This window comes from Parus major, chromosome Z, assembly GCF_001522545.3.
Source record: "Parus major isolate Abel chromosome Z, Parus_major1.1, whole genome shotgun sequence".
Classification (NCBI taxonomy): Eukaryota; Metazoa; Chordata; class Aves; order Passeriformes; family Paridae; genus Parus; species Parus major.
Genome location: NC_031799.1, coordinates 68,045,829 through 68,068,286, shown reverse-complemented (window position 1 = coordinate 68,068,286; position 22,458 = coordinate 68,045,829).

Genomic DNA, 22,458 nt, shown 5'->3' with positions numbered 1-22,458 from the left:
TTGAAGCAATACAAAGTAGAACAAAAAAAAAATCCATAGTCTTGGATGTTTGTTCATTAACTTTATGAGAGAATACCTTTGAGAACAGTAATCCTGGAGCACTTTATTAAATCCTGCTTGCACTTTTGTCTATACGTGGTCTCTGCACACTTAGTAGAACTTGATCTGGGTTGGACTTTTCCTTCTGATGCTGATGTTATCATACAACATAATGTTGTTAGCAACATTATTTTGAGCTCTAATGGTTTTTGCTTTTCTGTCTGACTACTCTTTTTTCTCTTCTTGTCACAAGCCTTTGCTCATGTCTTTTTTTTTTTTAGCTTGAACACATAACCAGAAAGAAATTACAAAAAAAAAAATAAGACTATTAGAAAGTACTTGTTGTGTTCTGCTTTAATTATCTACTGCTTTAAATCATGTAGGCCAAATACTGATCCATTAAACCTTCAAAATAAGTCTTCAATGATGATTTTTTTAAAACACAAGTATTGAAAATCTGGCCCATGGTTACTATGTGATTTCTTAAGAGCTATTTTAGTGTAAGATCTTAGTTACCCTTCCACTGACCACCTAGTAAGCTTCAGTTCAGATCCATCTAAGGGTATTGGTCATCTGCCTAAACACAAATCAGTCAAGCCAACAGGCAGGCAGAAGATTCTGAAAGTCAGCCATTCAGAAATTCCAAGGAGAGGATAGTATTTAACACCTCAGCTGAATACAGCCCTAAATTTACTCCATTTGTGAGACAGAAGTTCACAGCCTGCAAGACTTTCAAGACATGGATTCCTAATGATACTCCTTGTAATAACAATTTCAAAACTGAGAAACAGAAGTTTACAGTGCTTTGAATGATCTAAATTTAAATTACTTTTCCTTCTCCCATATACTCTTCTTAGGTTTTCTGCTTTCAATACTAATCCTAATTTTCCTATGGTCTTCTTCATGATTTCTTCATAAACATAACAAAAGCATTTTCTTTTCTGGAAAGTTCAAATGAATTGAACATATTGTTCTATGACAGTAGAAATTTGTGTGCAGCCATAAAAATCTGGGATTAAATCATTAATTCTTTTCATCAGTGAGCTTCAGCTCACATTAATTTCTGTTGGAGACTGAGACAATAGACAAATCATGAAATGCCTGTACCCCATCCAGTTCTTAAGGCTGACAGAATTACATAGGTCCTCTTCATTGCTCAGGGATTGATCTAATTTGTCTTGACAAATGGCCCTGTAAGCCTTTAGTGAGATATTTGCTGAGTCAAAATATCCTTAAATAGCCTAGAATTAGATAATGCTATAATGCAGTAAAATTTAAACACTGTTAAAACATATAATGGAAAATAAATCTTGTCTATGCTTTAGAATCAAATCTGGAATGATTCTGTTTGCTGCTTTTTGTATGCTGCTGAAGTACTTTTAACAGAACATTGTTACTGTTGACCTCAACATACTTTCATTTCATTCCATATGAAATCCATATAGCCTTCTCCATAAAGGCACATTTTAAGTTTGCGTCTCAGAAACACCCTTGCATCTTCTCTACACACCTGAGCCATATCTATAGAAAGTGGTAGGTGGTTCCATCTCTTTTGTATTTATGCAGATATTTTTCATGTTCATTACAAATGCAAAAGCACCTTCATTTTATTGCCAAAACATTGTCCATATCATCAGTCCAAATCTTGTGGACTTGCTATGTGATTATTTTCTCTCAGAGCACAAACTCTCAGCTGTTACTCAGTCATGGTGAATCTTCAGTGCTTAAACTTGTTGTGCAGTTTCAAGCTCAGAAACCTAATTTCACAAAGGGAAATGTACAGTTAATAACCAAGAGCTTCCTGCTAAAAGGAAGCACATGTCCATGGCTGAGCCAGGAGCTCAAAGGACTTGGCATTAGACATAACTAATTCAGCTTAGTGGTTTCCCACTTTCTCCAGCACAAACCAGCACAAACCAGTCCAAACCAGTCCAAACCCTTCCCTGGCTCTGTTGCCCTTCTCTGGACAAGTTCCAGACCCTCAATGTTCTTCTTGGAGTGAAGGGCAGAAAACTAGTTCACCAAAATTTGAGGTGTAGCCTCACCTGTGCCCATTACAGAGGGATGGTCACTTTTTTAAATTCTGAAACATGAGAAAGAAACCTCTACCCAAATATTAAATCATCATTTCTGCTCATTGGTGAATTCTGTGGTTGGCTCCTTTTGACAGTTTTTAACAATTAAATATAGTACTCTTCATGAAACTGTAACAAGAACTCTGGCATGTTCCATTACCCTTTTTTCACCCATAACAAGATGCAAGATACCTTATGGCTGTAATTCTTTTTCTTCTGCCACATAAAACTTAGATATTGATACTTTTTGGTTACTGTCAACATTGTTTCTTTCCAGGTTTCTGCTTATACATATTTTATTTGTGTTTCACATTACAGTTTTTTCAGTACAAGAACCTGCCTATTCCACAGTGAATTATTTTTTTACTCTTCAGGACATGGTGCCAGCCTTCCCAATGCCTCTCTTTTATATGTCAGTCTTCACTGATGCTCGCTGCATTTGTCAGTTATTAATGAAGATGGAGGCTAAAACCTGACATAATATTGATTTTTCTAAGTGATTGGCTTGAAATGTGTCCAATTTGATTCACGGAAGGTTCGTGTTTTTCTTGTTTACTTGTCAACAAATGATGACCAATCATTTTTCTTCCTTTCTACTTAGCTAACTTGTATATTACAGTAAGGCCAGCATGCTGGAACCAAGAATATCTAACTCCTTTCTTTCAGCAGATGCATAATAATTGCCATAAGCACAATTCTCCCCCATTAGAACAAAGTGGCATTGACTGTAAGTTGGTCTGTCTGTGTGATGGACAAACTAATTCATGGTGGGGTGCAATCACTACCAGAATACTTGGGCAATTGTTACCAGATTCCAGAGACATTTCCAGCCATGACAAAAGTCATGGAACCCAGGTAAGGTAGGAGGCTCTTGTTATAATGGCCCTATCTCCACAAACACAACAAAAATAGCCCACAGTAATATTTCTGAGCTTTAACAATGAATTATTTATTATTGTAACAAACCACAGTGAGTAGGATGGGTAACATATAACTTAACAAACACTATTTCTAGCACACTGTTGTATATTGTCTATTCCTGTAACATATCTAAAAAGATCTCTGATAAATTAGGATGTTTTCAGGGCATATATTTTACCAGACTTTCACACAAAATGCAATAAATCTTCATAAAAATTTAGCACACTTTCATTTGCTCTGTTAGATTTTGATAGTAATTGACTCCAGCAAATACCATCATTTCCTGAATCTAATTGTTTTTTGTGAACCAGTAATTTCCTCTTATTAACAAGCAGGTGTTATATTTTATAAATCAATTATTATTTTTTCAACTTTATAGTTTGCTCTTTTTTTGCGTTCTGTTCTGAAATATCTGGGTTGGATTCAGCAAGTTCAGTTAGTCCTTGGAGGGATGGCTAAAATGAACTTGTACTTCAAGATTTTAATGGGACCAAACAAGACATTTTATTTTTACCTCAGTGTGTATTTGGATGCAGGTAAAAGCAGTGTAAATTGAGATGTGGGACAGGGCCTGTTTGTTAGAAATTATTAATTGAACAGAAGAGGAACATTTATTTTCTGTGCTACGTAAAATCAAAGTTCATAATGAATTTAGTACTTTGAGACAGACTAGAGAAGAGAGGCTAGTTTTTAAAATAATTAAACATCTGGGAAATAATTCTATATTACAGGAAAGGGAAATGACAGAATGGTTATTTCCTCCACTAAGTTAGCTCCTTCAGCTACTTTGGGGAGTTAACATGAGTAAATATGATATTAGGTTTTAGTACCACATTCAGATTTGACTGTGTAATGAGAAGAAGGCCAGGGGTGTTCTGGGCTGCCCTAGGAGAAGTGACCAACAGGTCAAGGAAGGCGAGCCATTTCTTCTATTCAGCACTGCTGAGGTCACAGTGCTGAGCCCAGGTCTGGAGTCCCCAGTACAGAACAGACATGGAAAAGAGCCGGACTGGGGGCTCCAGCAAGAGGCAATAGGAGGTTGGAGGATCTCCTCTGTTGCATCGTGTCACGGCCAGGGAGGTTGTAGTTACTGGTGACTAATGCAGGAAATCAGTGAGACTGATTTGGTTTAACTCGGGAATCCATTTATTGGGGCATCACCAACACGGGAATTAACCCAGCATAATCCAGAGACGGAGGACCCAGGACAAAGGCAGGGCGGTGGGTTTTATGGGATACAGCAAGGGTGGAGTTTAGGGTCTGGGTCCAACAGGAACACACCGAAGGAGAAGTCTCAGGGGCACAAACCAATAGGGGCAGAACAGGAGGGGCCATCAAAATAAATGCAGCATACACCAGCAACACAAGGAGGGTAGAACATCCCCAGTTGACACTATACAAGGGACCTGGGGGTGGAGGAGCTCCCCCTGGGTTCACAGGGCACATCTCCCAAAGTGGAGGGGCAGAGTCCACTCTTGCTGGGACTTAAAATCATGTCCCTCTCCTTAACACCACCTAAAATCAAATCCCTGCCTCACTGGGTGCGGATTTATATACTCCTATATGGGGTAGGGCTGTGAAAGTTGGGACTGTTCATCCTGGAGAAGAGAAGGCTCAGGGGATCTCACCAATGTACACAAACACCTGCAGGGAAGGTGCAAGGAGGATGGATCCAGGCTCTTTCCAAGGGTGCTCAGTGACAGCACCAGAGGCAATGGGCACACTCTGAAACACAGGAGGTTCCCTCTGAACATCAGGAAACTCCTTTGCCCTTTGAGAGCGACCGAGCACTGGAAGTGGTTTCCCGGACAGGTGGCAGTATCTCCATCCTGGGAGATACTCAAAAATATCTGGACATGGTCTGGAGATACTGGGTCTATATGGCCCTGCTGTATCACTGAGGTTGGACCAGACAACCACCTTAAAACATTTCCATTGTTCTGTACTTCTATCCACAATACAATGAAGCACTTTAGGTAGCTGAGATAAAAGTTCTTCAGTGTATCTGCTTCTCTGGATGCTTCTCATTCCTTCTAATAGGAAGAGAAGTCTGAGAAATAGGCTGTTTGCATATATCTGTAGTCCAAACTATTTGTTTAAGTTTTCCTACCTCTGAGCTACAAAAAAAAAAAAAACAACAACCCTAATCCAACCCAGACCAAACAAACAAACAAAAAAATACCACAGCAAAAATAAACGAAAAGAACCCAATACCAAAACCAGAACACCCCTCCCCCAAAAAGGAAAAAACCCCAAACCAAACAAACAGAAAATAGCCCCACAGGCTTTATTTGGATTCTGTGGCTGTACAAAATCACAACAGCATTCTGCAGAACTAAGAGCAGCAGGTTTATGTAAGCTTTTGTTGTACTGCCTTCCAACTGATTGTAACTACCTAATAGGTGAAAAGTCCACTTCTGCCACTCCTGCACATGAGTTAATGTTAGGAGAGTGTAAGAGAAGAATCTCAGCAACAGAAAACAGACTTTGGTGTCTGGCATTTAGCTTTCATTTTCCAGGGCATTTGGAGACATTGTTGTATGTAAGTCCCAAGATGTTGAAGATTCTGTTTATTTTATTCACTCTAAGATTTTGATAATACGATTTGTTTTTTAATGGCAATTCTGTAGTCCAGTTTGTATCTTCAGATTTAATTTTCAATAAGAATTCTTTTCAAGCCACAGGTTGAATGATTTTTCTTTTTCAGCTTGACATACAAGGTACCCTCTGACACACAGAGAAGCATTGAAAGTAATGCACATAATTATTTTTTGAAATGAGAGAATAATTATTATTATTATTTGAAGTTGGTTATTTTTCTTATTGTCAAGAGTGCTATTCATCAGCAGTATCAGTTTTTAATATTGCTAAGAAAGAACAGTTTAGCTTCATATGGATTTTAAAAAAATTAACTCTTTTAAGATTGGAATTATCGGTCTGGTTTTTTTAAGCTGTAATTTCAGCATAGCAGTTAAAGACAGTGAAGCCCACCAGCAGCAGACATAGGGTCACTAACGTGCAGATTGATTTTCCTCTTCCCAAGTAAGAGTCTCCTTATCAAAAATAGTAGATGTAGCTTCCAAGGACAAGTTGCGATGTGTGAGAATGAAGCTCTTACCCTCATTAATTATCTCTTAACTCATTACTTAATTCAGTGAGTATAGGACTTTCAGAAAAAAGAATGGGCACATAAGGGTCTTATTCAACATCCAGTGAAGCCACAAAAAAAAAATTCATCAGTTCATTAGTTTATAGGAAATGGCTACCAAATACTTAATATCATCACTCCATTATGAATAAGATTTACAGTGTCTGCTTTGTCTCAGTAAATGCTTCAAAGTCCAGGTAGGAAAAAAGAGCAGAATGTCTAAAACAGGGATAAAATTTTCATTACAAGGCACAGAAATTATACTGTAGCTATTAATTAACAGAGCAAAGGTCAACAACCTGATTACTACAGTGCATTGGCATGCTTCTTACCTTTAATTTTAGTTATAACACTGTGATTTTTAATATTATTAATGCTGGAATTATTCTCACTCATATGGTGTACAGTCTACTTGTATAAATAATGACATTTATAGGTGTGGAAGAGTACTTGTCCCATAATGATAATTTAAGGCCACTTTACTCACAATATGTTCATGGATTGCAGGCCAGAATTAAGTGAATAAGGAATGAAAATCAGAAAAATAAAAAATCCTTTCTGCATTGCTTATTTTGTGCATATTAACTTCCTTCATGTCTTAATGGTTCTGCATTGAAAAATTACTAAAATTTGAAAAGTTAATTAATTCTTTCTAGGAGATTCTGTACTTTAAACATCTGTTCATAGAATGAATCTAGCTGTATAAACTTTAAGGACATACAAAATCCTAAAGCAAGCATAGAAATTCCTGTTCACTATGCACAGATTATGTGCACTTGTTAACTTGTCAGGGTGCCAGAAAAGCCCTTTTAAAGGGATATAACTTATGTAGTTCATACGTAACATAAGTTGTTCAAGAATAGAATATAGTGCTAATACACATAATTTTAAGCATTTACTCCAGCTTCACAGTGCCCTGAGAGCTCTTCCTGGTGTTGAATCTGTACCTCCATTCTAATGTAAACCTGCTTTTTATGTTTGCTGGTTTTGAATCTCCTGTGCATAAACAACAATCAGCTTCTCTCCTCCCCACTACATAACCCAAATTCCTTCAGTCTTTCCTCAGAAAAAAACTTTCCTGTCTTTGTGTAGACTGGACAAATCAGTTCCCATGTTGTTTATGTGCACTGGTTTGTACATGTCTATTGAGATGACCTCTGACTGTTTTGCAGTGGTGAGATGTTGATGGTTCAACCACAGCAGCTGACTATTAGTAAATGCAAGTTTACAAGAAAAACAGTTTCTGCACACCCCATTGCTTGGCAGTACAGCCAATTATTTATACCTTTCTCTTACCAAGGTCATTCTGTGTTCTTGTCTTCCAAAGACTCCCATTTAGTATTACCTGAATATGCAGCACACCTTTTCTCCATCAGCCAAATGGAAATACTGAGCAGCATCAGGTTCAGGACAGGATCCATGAGATTTCACCGGAGGTGCGCCTCTATTCTCACTCCCAGAGGAGTAAATCAGCTCTAATTGCAACTGTAACAGAGAATGTTATATTGTAATTTTTGTTACTCATCCATTTGTATTTTGGAGTTGGTCCAGTTTCTCTCTGTTTCACTCTGCAAAAATTGTGAGCTCTTCCATTGTGTCCTACAGGTTGTCTTCCTCCTTTGTGTTCTTGACAGCCCATGGTTTCTGATCAAAGCCAAACCTAGAAGAGTCCCAGCCAGAAATGACATAATCTGACAAAGCTGTGTTGTTTGTGTGGCACCTGACACACTAAGAAATACTTAAAGATGCTATAAAAAACCCCATGTTCTGCTGTTGACTCAAGGTTCTAAGTTATGCTCGTCCGAACAGAAAATGATGGGGTGTTACTAACCCTTTCCAAAATTATCTGCATAACTTCAACTACCATAGGTTAATCCAAAAGTTTAGGACATCTTATTTATAAATATCAATTTCATAACAGAATAACTGAGGAGCCCAGGTCTGACATCCACCATCACCTTTTCATAAACACAGCAGTTGCACAACTCTAGTGGGCTGGTTATTAAATCATAGACCAAAAAAATGGTTCTCTGAATTTACACCTGAAGTTTGATGAAGGAACCTTCCAAAACACAAAATCTCACAATCAAAGGAAATTGTAATAAATTTGTCAAAATGTCATATTAATTCTGGAGGATAAAAGAACTCTTGAGTACTGTTTTTGGTATTTGGTAGAGTATTTGGAATTCTTTAATGCTTCAAGAAAAGCTAACATGAAGGAACAATCTTGATAAAAGCAATACTTTTTTTTTTAACCTTTTAACACCCTGTGACTTTGTAATGACATGCAAAAACTCAGCCACTCTGGTTTCCTTTTCTTGCTGAAGAACAGATGGAAATTTGTCTTAAATCAGTTTTTGGCTTAGGACTTACAGCATAGATATATATTTTTTAGAACAAAATTCATCTCAAAACAAGGTATTATTTTAATTAGTGAATTAATTTTATTATAATGCTGGACACTGTTGTCACAGAAAATAGGTCTACTGGTACAGGTGGTGATACAAAACCTACTCTCACAAAATTATTTTAGCATTCTATTTAATCTCCACTGCAGCAAGAATAAAGAAACAACAATAAAAAAAAATATAAATCAGATATTCATAAGCACCAGTGAAAACTGGTATGGACAGCTCTGCATTTTGGGAACATACCAACATGATCAAAAAATAGAGGTACGTACCTTTCCTGCCTAGCAGAATTACAGCCCAAGGGAATACATTCAATAAAATATTTGTATACACAAGTCATAACATCCTTGGCAGAAGCTGACATGTGCTGTTGGGGGAAGAAATTTTAAAAATTGCTTTCCAGCTCACATTACAGACAAGAAGGTGTACAGAGTGTAGAGGACCTATTTATACCATAATTTGAGGGATATCCAAAAGAAAACAGAGCATTAGAGAAATTCTGGACAGTTTTAAAAAGCTAAACAGGCATAAACGGAGATCCTATTTCTAATTGAAATAAGTCTCAGTGAAAATGAACTTACGGTATATACAAACACAATTCAGTAGTGCAATTTTCCGTGTAACTATTTTTGTTTTCTGCACTCACATTTCATGATCTGGACTCTAGAAGCTTGCATGGAGTATACTGTGTAAAATGCCATACCAGATATAGAATATCAAAATGCTTTTTACCAGTAGCTTTTACTGTGAAAGAACAAAGGGGTAAATCTTTAACTAAAGATGTACTGAATATATTTAATTGTTAGTTGGGTTAATTTAATTGTTTATTGAAATCTTCCATGGTAGAACGTAGATTGCAAGGCTTCTGGTTATGCAAAGTAGTTACATTCTTCAAATTTGAATATATAAAATAGAACTTCCTTTAGTGACAAGTTATTTTAAAGGCCTGGACAGTACAGTGGTGTTGGGCAAGAAGTTTTTCTGTCATTAATATCATCATGAGGAATTTACATATGACGATGCAGTAAATTAATTTTTAAGAGAGCCAGAAATTCATAGGAAGTTACTGAGTTCCTATGGGGTTTAAGTATATTAATACTTTGAGTGTGGGTATTCATGCATTAAAGTTAATTCTGTCTGAAAATAGTTTAGGAGACTGTTGAAGAAGACAGAGAGTCAGCTGCCTATTTTACCTATATAAAACACAGAATTTGCAGCACTATAGTCAAGACAGAAGAATGTTTCTCTTTTAAAACTGACTTTAATTAGGAAGTGTTCGTTTTTCTGACATGAGGAAGTTTTAAGTTGAAATTAACTGCTAAGTCCCTGGATTTGGAGCATATTAAATTCAAGGTGATTCAACCACCCCAGCAAAGCAAATGGAAAACTCAAGATATAATTTGAAGTCCCTGGATATCAAAAGATTTTCCTGTCTTACTTCCCTTCCTCCCCTCCACAGTTAAGGACTTCTAATGCTCAGCTTTTTATATCTTTTCCAGGATATCACTTGCTGAGATGTCCAGGGCTTCCTTTCAGTATATTTACAACCCTGTTTTTGATGGCTGCCCCTAGGTCACCCTCAGAAGGGTGCAGGCACCTGCATGAGCAGCGCTGCAGCAGTCAGGTTTCCAAGCAAATGTCTAGAAATGGTTATTACACTGCTGTCCACTTTTTTTTTTTTTATGACAAACCAACATATTGCCATCTGTCTTTATAAACAGACTGGGGGGGGGATGAATTAGCTGTATGACATTTGAGTGTGATAGATTCTCTTCACAAATATTCTTCAAGAAGCCTGTAGCTGAGTTTAGATCAACTAGAGAACCATATGGCTCTCTTATTGAATCACCAATGGCTTTAAAAGGAATTGTGACTTGCTGGTACATACTTAACTGAACATTTTTATTATTTGCCATCATGCTAGTAGATTTTCAATCAGGTCATATCATATATATGGATTTTCTATCACAGTTCTAATTTATTGTTTTTTCTTTATATAAGATTTACAGTATGCAAAGAGAAAGTCTGTGTGAGACAAACTTGTTTCTATTTTTATGAGAAGAAGTATACTGATGATCTTCTCTAAGATATTAAACTTTGTAAGTCATTGGCATCAATTACATTGTATTAGTAAGTACAGTGACATGTTCAACTTTACATACCTTTCTTTTTAGCCATATTTCTAGTTGGCTGTATTTACTCTCCTGTCAAAGCAGTACCATTTTTTCCAAGCCAAGAAGGCAAACCTATTCTGTATTCATAAGAGGATTTAAACTATTTGTAATTACTAAAATAGCAAAAGAAATGCATAGCCATTCAATATCATTATCACACTTTCAATTCTTGATTCTTCAGTAGGACAACCTCTGTGCTATTCTCCCATTTCTGATGGCCCCTACTTCCTGCCCCACCTCCCAGAATCAACTTTGAAAGATGTATTTTGTCCAGTGTGTCATGTTTGCCTGAAACCACCTTCACCACTTCTCACCACAAGAGAACTGTGAAGTGGGGCCAACAGTTTCCATTGAGAACGAGTGTAAAGTTTCCCCCCGGAATCTGGAACCTTCACAGAGTCATTCAAACTCTTAATAGACCATGCATCTCCCAATCTTTACTCAGCTCCCTCCTCAGAATATGTGCTCCATCTCCTAACCTCTCCCTCAAGTGTGACACAGTGGGCGGACAGCCTTCCCTGCAGTTCTTGCCATATGGGGAGAGCTTCTTGTGCCTCCTTGCTGCATTTCATCAGAGGTATTCCCACTTAGGAAAAAACACACCCCAAACACTGTTTTATAAATATATTTATTGTTCTCTCTGCTGCCAAAATGTGTTTGTTTTTCTTAGCATCTCTTTTTTTTTCATTTTTGATGTGATAATAATTTATTTAAAGCTAGAAAATACCTTGCAGTATATTTTACATATGCAGTTCTCCTGGAAGAGAAACGGATTGTGTGCATGCCATGCCACATTTCTCATTCTTATGCTTTTTGTGACATCTTGTTCTCAACTAATTCATATTCCAGTGATTATTTTGTAAACCTTGCCTATTATCTATCATTCTGGGGTTTTTTATTCTATTTATTCTCTTTACCTCTCTGTTATCTATGAATTTTATAACTGAAGGAACAAATTAACTGCCTGCAACTGTTTGTACTTCAGTTGAACAATTCTGGTATTTTTAGTTTTGAGTCTGGTTTCAAAGGTCTTCAGTAAAACCTATTTAAGATCTTACCAGGCTCAATAATAAGTCTTTTATAGTTTTTCGAAGTAGATTAATAATCTTCAACTCATTGCCTATTTTTCTTTAAAAGTTCTAGGCCAGATTCTACTAGTGGACACAAAAAACATGTGACACCATCAAAATCTAAGTAATTGTACTTCTGCATAGTAACCCTTAATTTTCTCAGGTTTTCCCTCAAGCCATACATAATCACGAATAGTTGGGTAATGGAGTCCTTTCTTGAAAATTGATAGCTTTGGAAGTTGATTTCTGTTGGAAGAAAATAGTCCTGCTTTATTTAGAGGACTCTGAGCAGAAATACATGCACATTACTGTTCAAACCCAGAATTATTAAGTCAGAAAACCAGAAATTATGTTTGCTGGAGCTAGTCAGAATGATTCAGTAATATTGTTTACATATGTGTTTTTTCTTATTGTGTAATTTTTCTTTCGCATGGATAGATAATTTTGCTGATATGCAAAAGATTGCATATGGAATTTTTATTTCCTCTATCTTTAAGTCATGCATATTTTACATTTAAAGAGGGTGTGTAGGCTTCAAGTTCCTCTAAATTTGAACAAGCACTTTGTTCAAATATATATATATTATAACTTTCTAAACTTATATCTCTTATTCTGAATAAGTAAACACCAAAAAATCTTCTAAGACCTTTTTTTTTTTTTAAATCAAACATGATTATACGGTGACCTCCACTACTAGTTGTCTAATCCACTCATCCAGGAGAGTGCTGTGCTCCCTCGTATGAGTCATCATGTCAGCTGTAGTCAGAATGCAATAGCAGTTAACAATGCTGAGCATCATTTAGAAGGCATTTTTGCATGGTGTATGCTCAAACTGGTGCATGACTAAAACCTGCATGCAAATATATAATTGTATGTACAGGCAAAATATTGTCTTTAGCTATTTGAAGGGAATCTTAAAAAACTCCACTAATAACTGTTTTGCAAGGAAACGCAAAAAGATGCTTAAGGATGACTGGTCTACTTTAATTTTTTAATGCTTTTGATATAGAAGCGGTCTTAAAATTCACCTGATTTCCCTCTGTGTTTCAAACAGAACAATTTTTTCCCCCATAATGAGTCAACAACGGTTAACTGAGATAATTTCTAAATAAATATTTTTATGTGAGCTTAGGAAGGGATTTCCATTAACAACAGGCATAAACATCATCTAATCTCCCTCTGAGCCTTTCTTTCCCTTTTCCACACATGCTTAATGTGAAAAATGAGGTTCAGTCTCCTGGTAAAATTTAAAAGTTTAATAAAGGACAATAGGAGACAAAGGTAATAAAGCAAAGTTTAGTGGCTGGGTGTTTGGCATTCAGCCAAGAGCACACTTGCTACTTCGGGGACACCCTTTACACACCTTTTCTGTTGCATCAGCCTACTGCATATTCATAAGAATCATGCACATTTAAACTTTCCCCAAAACTGGTTTATATGTTCCAAGAACTGTTTAGCATGGCTCCTCCTCATTTAGAGCATGCACATTTCTTGGCTGTGGTTTTAGTCTGTTCTTATTATTTCCTCCAGCTTGGGTTTTGGTCCATGTTTTTTTCAGATGGTAGGTGCTGATAGTTGGCATATCAGTAGCAGGGTCTTCATCACACGTTCACTGGATGTTATCCCAAGCAAGCAGGCAGTTCAATTACCACAGGTATAACTGTATCAGCCATTTCACTAGAATGTCTAAGTTTAGTTAACAGAAATAAAAACTATATCTTTATAGCAAGGTTACTTTAACATTATACATATAGCATCCATTTTAATATTTGCAAAAATACAGTATTATAATATATATTTATAGTATTAACATGGTTTCCTTGGACAAAATAATTTTAAATAGCTTATGCCAACAAAATTCATGAGCTACAAGAGTTGATTCTTCTGTTTCAAAATTAAATGCCTCCCATAGGAAGTCTCAAATCATTAAGCCAAATTTTTTTCGACTCTTCCCACAAAGATCTGAAATTGTGAAAAAAGTCTTGAATTTAATGGAAGGTTTCTATTTCTTTTTTATTATCTGAAATGTATTCAGCTGATAGCGAAAATATTGCATGTTCCATGCAGAAAATTGTAGTTATTTTCAGGTGAGGAGGTATTATGAGTTAGTCACTATGAACTGGTCTATAGTTTAACTATGATTTTCTGTGACCTCAGAGAGGAATTGTTAAGGATGATGGCATGTAGTATGGGAAACATTATGGGAGTAGAAGCACAGACACAAAGACAGCAGAGTTCTCTGTGTGATCAACAGTGGCTGAAGTGTGCTCATGGCTGAGATCCTCTGATCTCAGACTGCAGTTCATCTGATAGACTGGATCTGTTTTAAATAAAAAACAGAGGTAGCTGCTATGAAAGGAATTGCTTCTGAGTCACAATGAGCAAGGACACTGGTTTCTTAGCGTGTTTTGCAAACATGCCACCGGCTAGTTTGATTCTGGTTCAAATATCACCATTTTATGTGATTGTTGTAAAATGGTTACAGCTTAGGTGACCTATTTTAGGTTTGCTTTGAAGGAGACATTGCTCTGGATTTTAAATCCCCAGAGAATACAGATGCATTTTTAATAGAGGATCATGATTTATTATTCAAAAATAATACTAAATTAGTGAAGTTTGTCTTACCTGCTTGCTCTCAAGTAATTAGCTGTTGGTATCTTTTTGTTCTGCTGGTCTTCACAATGATGGATAGACAGAGAGGAGTAAAACCATTGTTACACAAATTGTTGCTCGCAAAGAGTGCTCACATACATTTCCAAAAACATTTCATCCTTCCTAACTCTCCTGGAAATCAATATTGAACCTCTGCTGACCACAGGACTATAGGGTAGTTAGTATATTGTGTTCCCTGCAGTGTTATTTGGAGTGTCCATTCCAATCTGTGCTGGCAAGAGTACAAGCCCAGAGGGAGAAAAACATGCATATGTATATAGAACATCAGATTTATATACTAAAATCTTCCTACAGAGTTCCAGGATTAGTTCATTGGAAAGACCTGTTGTGTTTCATACCATATTAAATTCTTAAGGTTTAGCTAAGTCCGAAATAAGTTATTAATGACGTATTGAGGCAGTGGGAAGCATTCAGGTCAAGCCCAGGAGCTATTAAATCTTTTAAGTGGCTCATTTTTCTGAGAAAAAGGACTAAGCTCTTTTCTTCTTGGATAAATGAATAATAAGTATGCTCAGGGACAATTTTTCATCTAAATGATCCCAAAGATTGGTCTGTGTTACAAAGAAATTACACATTCCCCTGTCCTGGTCTGCCTTCTGTAAGTACAGCCCACACTTCTAAGTCCTGAGGAAATCTCTGGAACACCTGCCAGTCCTATATGAGGTAAAAGAAACTCAGAGTCAACCAAGTTACCTAATTTCCCTTTGTGTTTAGAGATTTTAGGAGCACTGCAAACAAATTGTCTGGGTATTTAAAGCTATTACCATCTTGAAGACTACTGAAAACTGCAAGGTTTCCTTTCACAAGCTGGCCATCCTTTCTTCAGTATGCTTGGGGATATTTGCAGACATGTCCATACTTAGATTGTAAATTAGGGGACACTGATGTAGGAATCAGTGATGGAGAAGTGTTTCCAACAACCTGAATTAATTAATAACACTACCTGGTATGTATTGGTAAGATTATGGGCAGTATGTGACTGTTTATAATTACAACTGATGCTAACCTAGTAAGCTTTTAAAAATCCCATATCCCAGATTTCTCTGGGAAATATCCCCAGCCCTTCACTGTACTTATATCATCAGCACATAACATACAACATAATCCTTAACAACTAATCTAAATCTGTTTGAAACCTAAAATCACTGTTTCTTATCATGTCCACCATAAGGTGGGGAGAACAATTACTTCCATGCTTCTTCTTAGGTTAAGGAACTGCAGTTTATTCAAGAATTTCCCATCAAGTTGGTTTTTTGTTTTTTTTTTTTTCATTATCTCTGGTAGTTCCTTCCACTTTTCATGAAATATTTTACATTTGGATCCATTTTTCTTGAGGTGTAGTTCCCCAAATCTGGATAAGCAGTCTAAACAGGCTTCACTTGAGTGCTGAGTAAGGGCCAAGAATAATTTCATTCCTTTCACAGCAGAAGTCAAGATGGAAAGGGGCCTTATAACTTACTTTACAAGTGAGGAGCAAAGGCCCACAGAGATCAGCAAAATGGCCTGGGAAAGGAACAAAGGAAAGTTTTGTCAAACTCAGAAAGATAATGCTGGCTCTTGAGCTACATTAAGTGCTTAAATCACATACCATTCATTTTCTCGAAGATCAGGCAGTAAATGAAAACTAAAAATATAAAAGTAGTTGTTTAAAAGTCACATTCTTTGTATTAAAATTGAGGTGACTGGAAGATGAGTCCCATTCTGTGGTAGCATTTGTCAGTCCACAGCTGGGGTTTATTCTTCAGTGGATTAAAAAAATTACTTTCTGAAATTTCTTTATGAAAATTAAATTCTACAAGGGAACACTGTATCTATATCACATTTTATAGTTTCATGGTTAGGGTAATGACCTCAGATGTCAGGCTTAGCTCCCTGCCTCCAAGTATTTTACTCTGGAAAATTTCAAATTAAGCAGAGCAAGGGTTTGACCTAAGGTCTACAGGCCAGAAATAAAATAGTCCCAAAAAAATTTTAACATTAATTTCTCTATTTTGGTATAAGGAAATGGCATATTTCACCAAAAAATCATGTCACAATCGGCTAAAATTTTGAACAGGAACCAAAACCGTGTGTGAAGGGAAAAGGAATCTGAATGGATAGGAACCATGGAGTTATGTGGATCATTCTGAGAATAAATAAAGGATAAAAAGTCCAATTCTCTATGTATAGGTAAGCACTCTATCATTCATTTGCATTTTCTATGCTGCTCTCTGCATCACTTTACAGAGAAGTTATAAAAATATGGTGATGTTTGGTATCTGGGTACAGAAGGTTTCACTTTATGGTCATCCTTTTAAATTTCTTTTCTTTCACTTTCTACCTGGTAGAGAGCACTTGGCCACACTCCTGGTGCTCAGATGATGGAAATGGCTTATAGAGTTCATGCCTGCTGTGGTTTGTCCTGTCACTGGGCAACACTGAAAAGGACCTGGAGCCATCTCCTCTATACTCTCCCTTCAGATATTTGCACACTGTGATGAGGTCTCCTGTGAGCCTCCTCTGGACTGAACAATCCCAGCTCTCTCAACCAAGGAAGCTCCAAGGCCATAATTACTTTTGGGGACCTTCACTGGGCTCTTTGGTTGTCTTGCTTGTACTGAGAAATCAGGAGCTGGACACAGAGCCCATGTGGACCCTAATGAGAAAATTGCAAACATCCTTCTGTGTTAGAGAGGGCTGGACTCAGCAAGACACACCAAGTGAGGAACCATTCAGGATTTCTTCATGACAAACATTCTTAGTTAAACAAGCTTTTCCTGCATGTGGGGCTGCATCTTGTGGCTTCTCCCCAGCCCAGCACCCAGCAGCCGCTCTCTCGCTCCCTGCACCAGCAGGATCAGGGAGAGAATGAAGAGAGTAAAGGCTACAAAACTTGTGGGTTGAGATACAGACAGTTTAGTAAGGGGAGCAAAAGCTTCTGCACACAAGAAAAGCAAAAGAAAAAATCAGTTCACTGCTTCCCATGGCTGGGCATCTGTTCAGTCATTTCCAGCAGAGTGAGGTCCCATCCTGCTGATGGTGTCTTGGGAGGACAAACATCATCAGTCCAAATGTTCCCCCCCTTCTTCTTCCCCTTCTTTATACACTGAGCCTGCTGTCACATGATCTAGAACATCCCTTTGGTCCCTTTGGGGCCACCTGTCCTGATTGTGTCCCCTCCCAACCTCCCAGGCACCCCCAGTTCCCTCCCCAGCATGGCAGTGTGAAAAGCAGGAAAGGCTTTGGCTCTGTGCAATCCCTGTTCAGCAATTACAAAAACATCTCTGAATCATCAGCCCTGTGTTCAGCACAAATACAAAACACATCCCCATGCCTGCCCCTGTGAATAAAGTTAACTCTACCCCAGCTGAAACCAGCACAGGGGCACAAAGAGTATTATGTAGGTTACTGTTTATCTACTTGAATTAATGGTTTTGATTCAATCGGGTGAACAAATTTGGAATCTAATTAGATGTAGAGGGGGCAAAACCTTCCATAAACGCTTCTGCATTTAACTTAATGGAAATGTATTTGGATATCTATCAGAGCATGATAATAACTGAAGACAAAAAACATTGATAGTAATTGAAGACAAAAATCATCTATTGCAATAACTGAAGGCTATGGACAGAGAGCTTTCTGCCTCTTTCCACAAAAGAAAAAAAAATCAACAAAAAAACCCAACCCAATCCAAACCAACAAAAAAAAAAAAACCAAAAAAAACCAAAAACCACAAAAAAACCCCAAAAATAACAACCAAAAAGAACCCCCAAAACTCAAACTAAACCAAAAAAATCACAAACAAACAAAACCCTAAACCAAAATAAAACAAACAAATAATGAAGGAGGAAAGCATTGCTAGAACTTGAATACTTAATTTTAATATTCTATTAATGTGCTTAAAATAGCATGGATCTTTTGAACAAAATGAGGTAGGATATAATCATGCAAAATAAACTTGCTGAAAACAATGTCAATAGAGAAGAAAGATTTTGTCTTGGATGAAGTACTAATTCCTGTTACCTAGAAAATTAGATAAGCATGTCTGACCCATTTAACCAAGATGGAAAAAGGACAGAGAAATTCAGCATTCAACTTATTGATAGCCTAAAAGAAAAAAGAAGAAATTTGACTTTTGTTTACTAAGTGACTTGCCCTTGTCCAAAAAAGCTACAAGATACAATTTACATGCCCTTCAAAAGGGAGCATCTATAATGACTGAGAGAACTGCAAACTAAAAGCAAACCTTTCCCACCTGCTCAGACAATCCAGCTCATTCTCTGACAGCCTGTAACCTGTAAGAGGAGACTGAGGAACTTACACAAGAACAAGACAAGCAAAGAGTCTTTCTCCTCATATGTCCTTCTCCCTTGCGGCAGTCATTGGCTTAAGGACCTTTGACTAGGCAACCAGATGATGGTGTTTAGTGGAGCTTTCCTCTATAAATTTTTCTAATCTATTTCTGAACCCATTTACTCTACTGACCTCCATAACACTCTACAGAACTATATTCCATAATTTATGCATTAAGTGATAAAGTATTTCCACTGAGTGTTTTAAACTTCATGATTGATTGTATGACCCTTGGCTCTTGTATTATAAGAATAGTGAATGATCACTTTCTTCAAACTAATCAAGATTTTATAGACCCCCTTCATATATATTGTTGCCTCCTATCCAGGTTGAAGTCTCCTAGCCCAGCATAGGAATTGTCCGTATGTCCTCTCATAGGAATTCTGTTTTGTGCTGTAGTTTTGTCTTTTGGTCATTTATCTTCTCTTTTTATCCCTTGCAGTTTTATCATAACTTTCTGACTACAAAATGGGAGCTACCAAAATGGCACTAAATATTCAGCACGTAGGTACATTGTATATTATTGTACTGTATGTCTTATACTGTACTTCTATTGTCATAGAAATGTAGAATGACTTGGGCTGGAAGCCACCTTAAAGATGATGCAGTTCCAGCACCCCTGCTGTGGACAGTGACACCTTCCACCAGACCAAATTACTCAGAGATTCATTCATGATGACCTTGAACACTTCCAGGGATGGGACAGACATCATTTCTCTGGATAGCCTGTTCCAGTTTTTCACCACTACCAAAGAAATCTTCCTAATATCTGATCTAAACCTAGTTTCCCTGTCACTACATGGCTTTGTAGAAAGTCCCTCTCCATCTTTCTTGTGAGTTCCCTTCAGGAACTGAACACTAATTGGCCACAATTAGGTCACCTTAAGAACCTTCTCTTCTCCAGGCTCAAAAATCCACATTTTCTCAGCCTTTCCCCCTAGGAGAGGAGCTCCATCCCTCTGATCACCTTGGTGTCCCTCCTCTGCACTCTCTCCAGCAGCTCCATGTCCTTCCTGTGCTTTTGGACTTGTCTGCAACTATTTCAGACAATTAACATTTGTTGAATGTTTACATTAGAGCAAAGTGAAGGTTTGAACCTTAAAATGGCTTTAATTTGGTTTACTAAGCAGCTGGGCCAGGCTTTCCAAATATATTACTTCTCTGTGGAGGTGCTTCCTTGCAATTATGTCATCAACTTTTGTAGTTCAGCCTTCAAATATCATATTTACACACTGCCTGGAACATGGATTGTTCATTGCAAATATTGCATATCAGGAAGAAAGGAATCTTAGCTTAGCACAGCCATCCCTTTGTGTATGAAATGAGGAGGAAGAGCCTGGAGAAACTCCTGGATAAGGAATAAATGTGGCTGGTACCCAGAGCTCAGACAGCAGCACTGGAACTGCAATTTCTGTCTGTATTTCACTGCCTTTCCCCCTCCTCTTATTTCAGTGATTGATTCTAATTCCTGCTTTGATTCTTGACTGCTGCTTGGCAATGAGCAGAACATTTCAAGAGAAATGTCCCTAGAGACAGAAAATTCCTTTCCAGAATGGCAGAAGCTGATTTTGGAGGAGCAAGAGCAGGCTACAAATGCTGAGCCTAGGGATATTCTAACACTGGTAAGTGATAGTCTTTCGTGACTACAAGCAGCCCAGAATGATAAGGAATCTAATGGCTGAGCTTGAGGCATAATCAAGAACTATTTCACATGCATTTCAGCATCCAACAGATTTAGCTGAGGATGCAGAGCATCACCAAAGGCTGTATGGAACACTGTGCAGCCTCTTCACCACTCTCTGGCCCCCAAACACCTGCAGACCACCAGAGAGTCCCCCTCTAAATTGGGGTTTATGCCCACAAAGCTGGGAGGAGGAACAAAAGCTGAAGGTGGCTTCTTACTCTTCCTACAGCTCCTTAGGTTATGAACCAGGTTTTAGTTATGCTAGGTCAAAGCTACAGACAGGACTTTACCTGTTTTCTAAAGATGAATAACAAATTCTCCTATTTAGTTAATTCAGACTTGGAACATGCAGCTGCTTCTCATCAAAATGTGTCTGCATGCAGTAGATTGAACTTGTCCCACTGGAAAATAGAAATCCAAGAAGAGAGAAAAGATGAAGAAAATAGTGGTTAAACGTGCATTATAGAAAAAAAATTCTCTAAATTTACAATAGCAATTTCTTACTCTGTTTTTAGAGATCTCCAACATTTTTTGTCTTTCTACTTTTTTTTTTCCACAACACACATACTCTCAAAATATCCTATCAGCAATTCTTTTACTAAAAATGCATTTTCTGTAAAAATATAAATATTTTGCAGGAACATTTTGAACCTGTAGAAATTTATTTCTTTTTAATAGAAAATTAAAGTAAAAATTATTATGTTTTATTCAAATATTATTAGAATGAGGTTTTAGAATGAGGTTTTAGAAATAAAAAGATGGTATTTTTAAGTTCAACAAAGCAATACACAATATTTCTCATGTCACATTACCTCATGGAGGATGTAGTTCAGACTATCTTTTTTTTTGTTCTTGTAAATCATGACTTTATCTCTTATCACTCAGAAAGGGCTATATTTAATTCCCCTGATTGTGGCATTGCTTAGTGAATTGGGAGACAGGCCACAGCCAGTGAGATTAGCCTGTAGGACAGGATGGGAATATCAGGCTCCCAAAATTACATGCTGCCCTTGGCTAGATTTTTAAACTATGACATGAGAATTATTCACAATCCTAGCTCTACTTGCTTGCAGTGTGGAATCTTGGGAAAAGCATGTTATTCTGCTATGCCTAAAAGGCAATGCAAACACAGCAGTAATTTCAAGAATCAAGTCATAGATGCCACTGGCTGCTGCTTTTTAAACCCTGACTCCTAATGTATTATAAAAAATTGGTATATTACTATTAGCAGAATGTAAACAAGGCTGAACAAGTAGAGAGACAATCTTGGGCTGTCACTAACCCTGAGAGAGAACTTGACTGTGTCCAGGAAGAAGAGACTGTGCAGCCTGCTTACAGAGTTTTACAGGGCAGCAGTGAGTATTGCACTTGCTGTCCTCCACAGGCATTGGTGCAGATCAGTGCCTAGGTTTTTCATATGTTAGGTGTATATATAAAGGACCATTTTCTCTCCATATTTTATCATGTTTTTCTACACATCCTTAAATATTAGAAAATCCCACTCTCATTAAAATGTAGGTAGATTGTCACATACAGAAAGTCAGTAATGGAAATAAAAAGGCAAAGCCTGTACATTGTGTCACCAATACAGTAAAATTACTTGGAATTCAGAAAAGCTCTGTGTCTTGGTTTGAAAGACAGGAGTTTGCTAAGGAAGGCAGGAGCCTTCCTTGAAATGGAAAATGTAAACCCCCTCCCTCCAAATTATTATTATTTTGAAATCAAGGGGCTCTTAGGAAAAGATATGGGAAGAGGAATATCAGTTCTTTACTAGGAAAATTAAAATAAAAATGCAGTAGTACAAAAAAACCACTGACAGAGTCAGAATACAACCTGACTCCCTGTTGGTCAGGGTGTTGGTAGCAGTCCCATTAAATGGTGGCTGCAGTCCTCCTGGAGTGACAGATGTGGTTCTGTTGAAGCACTGATCC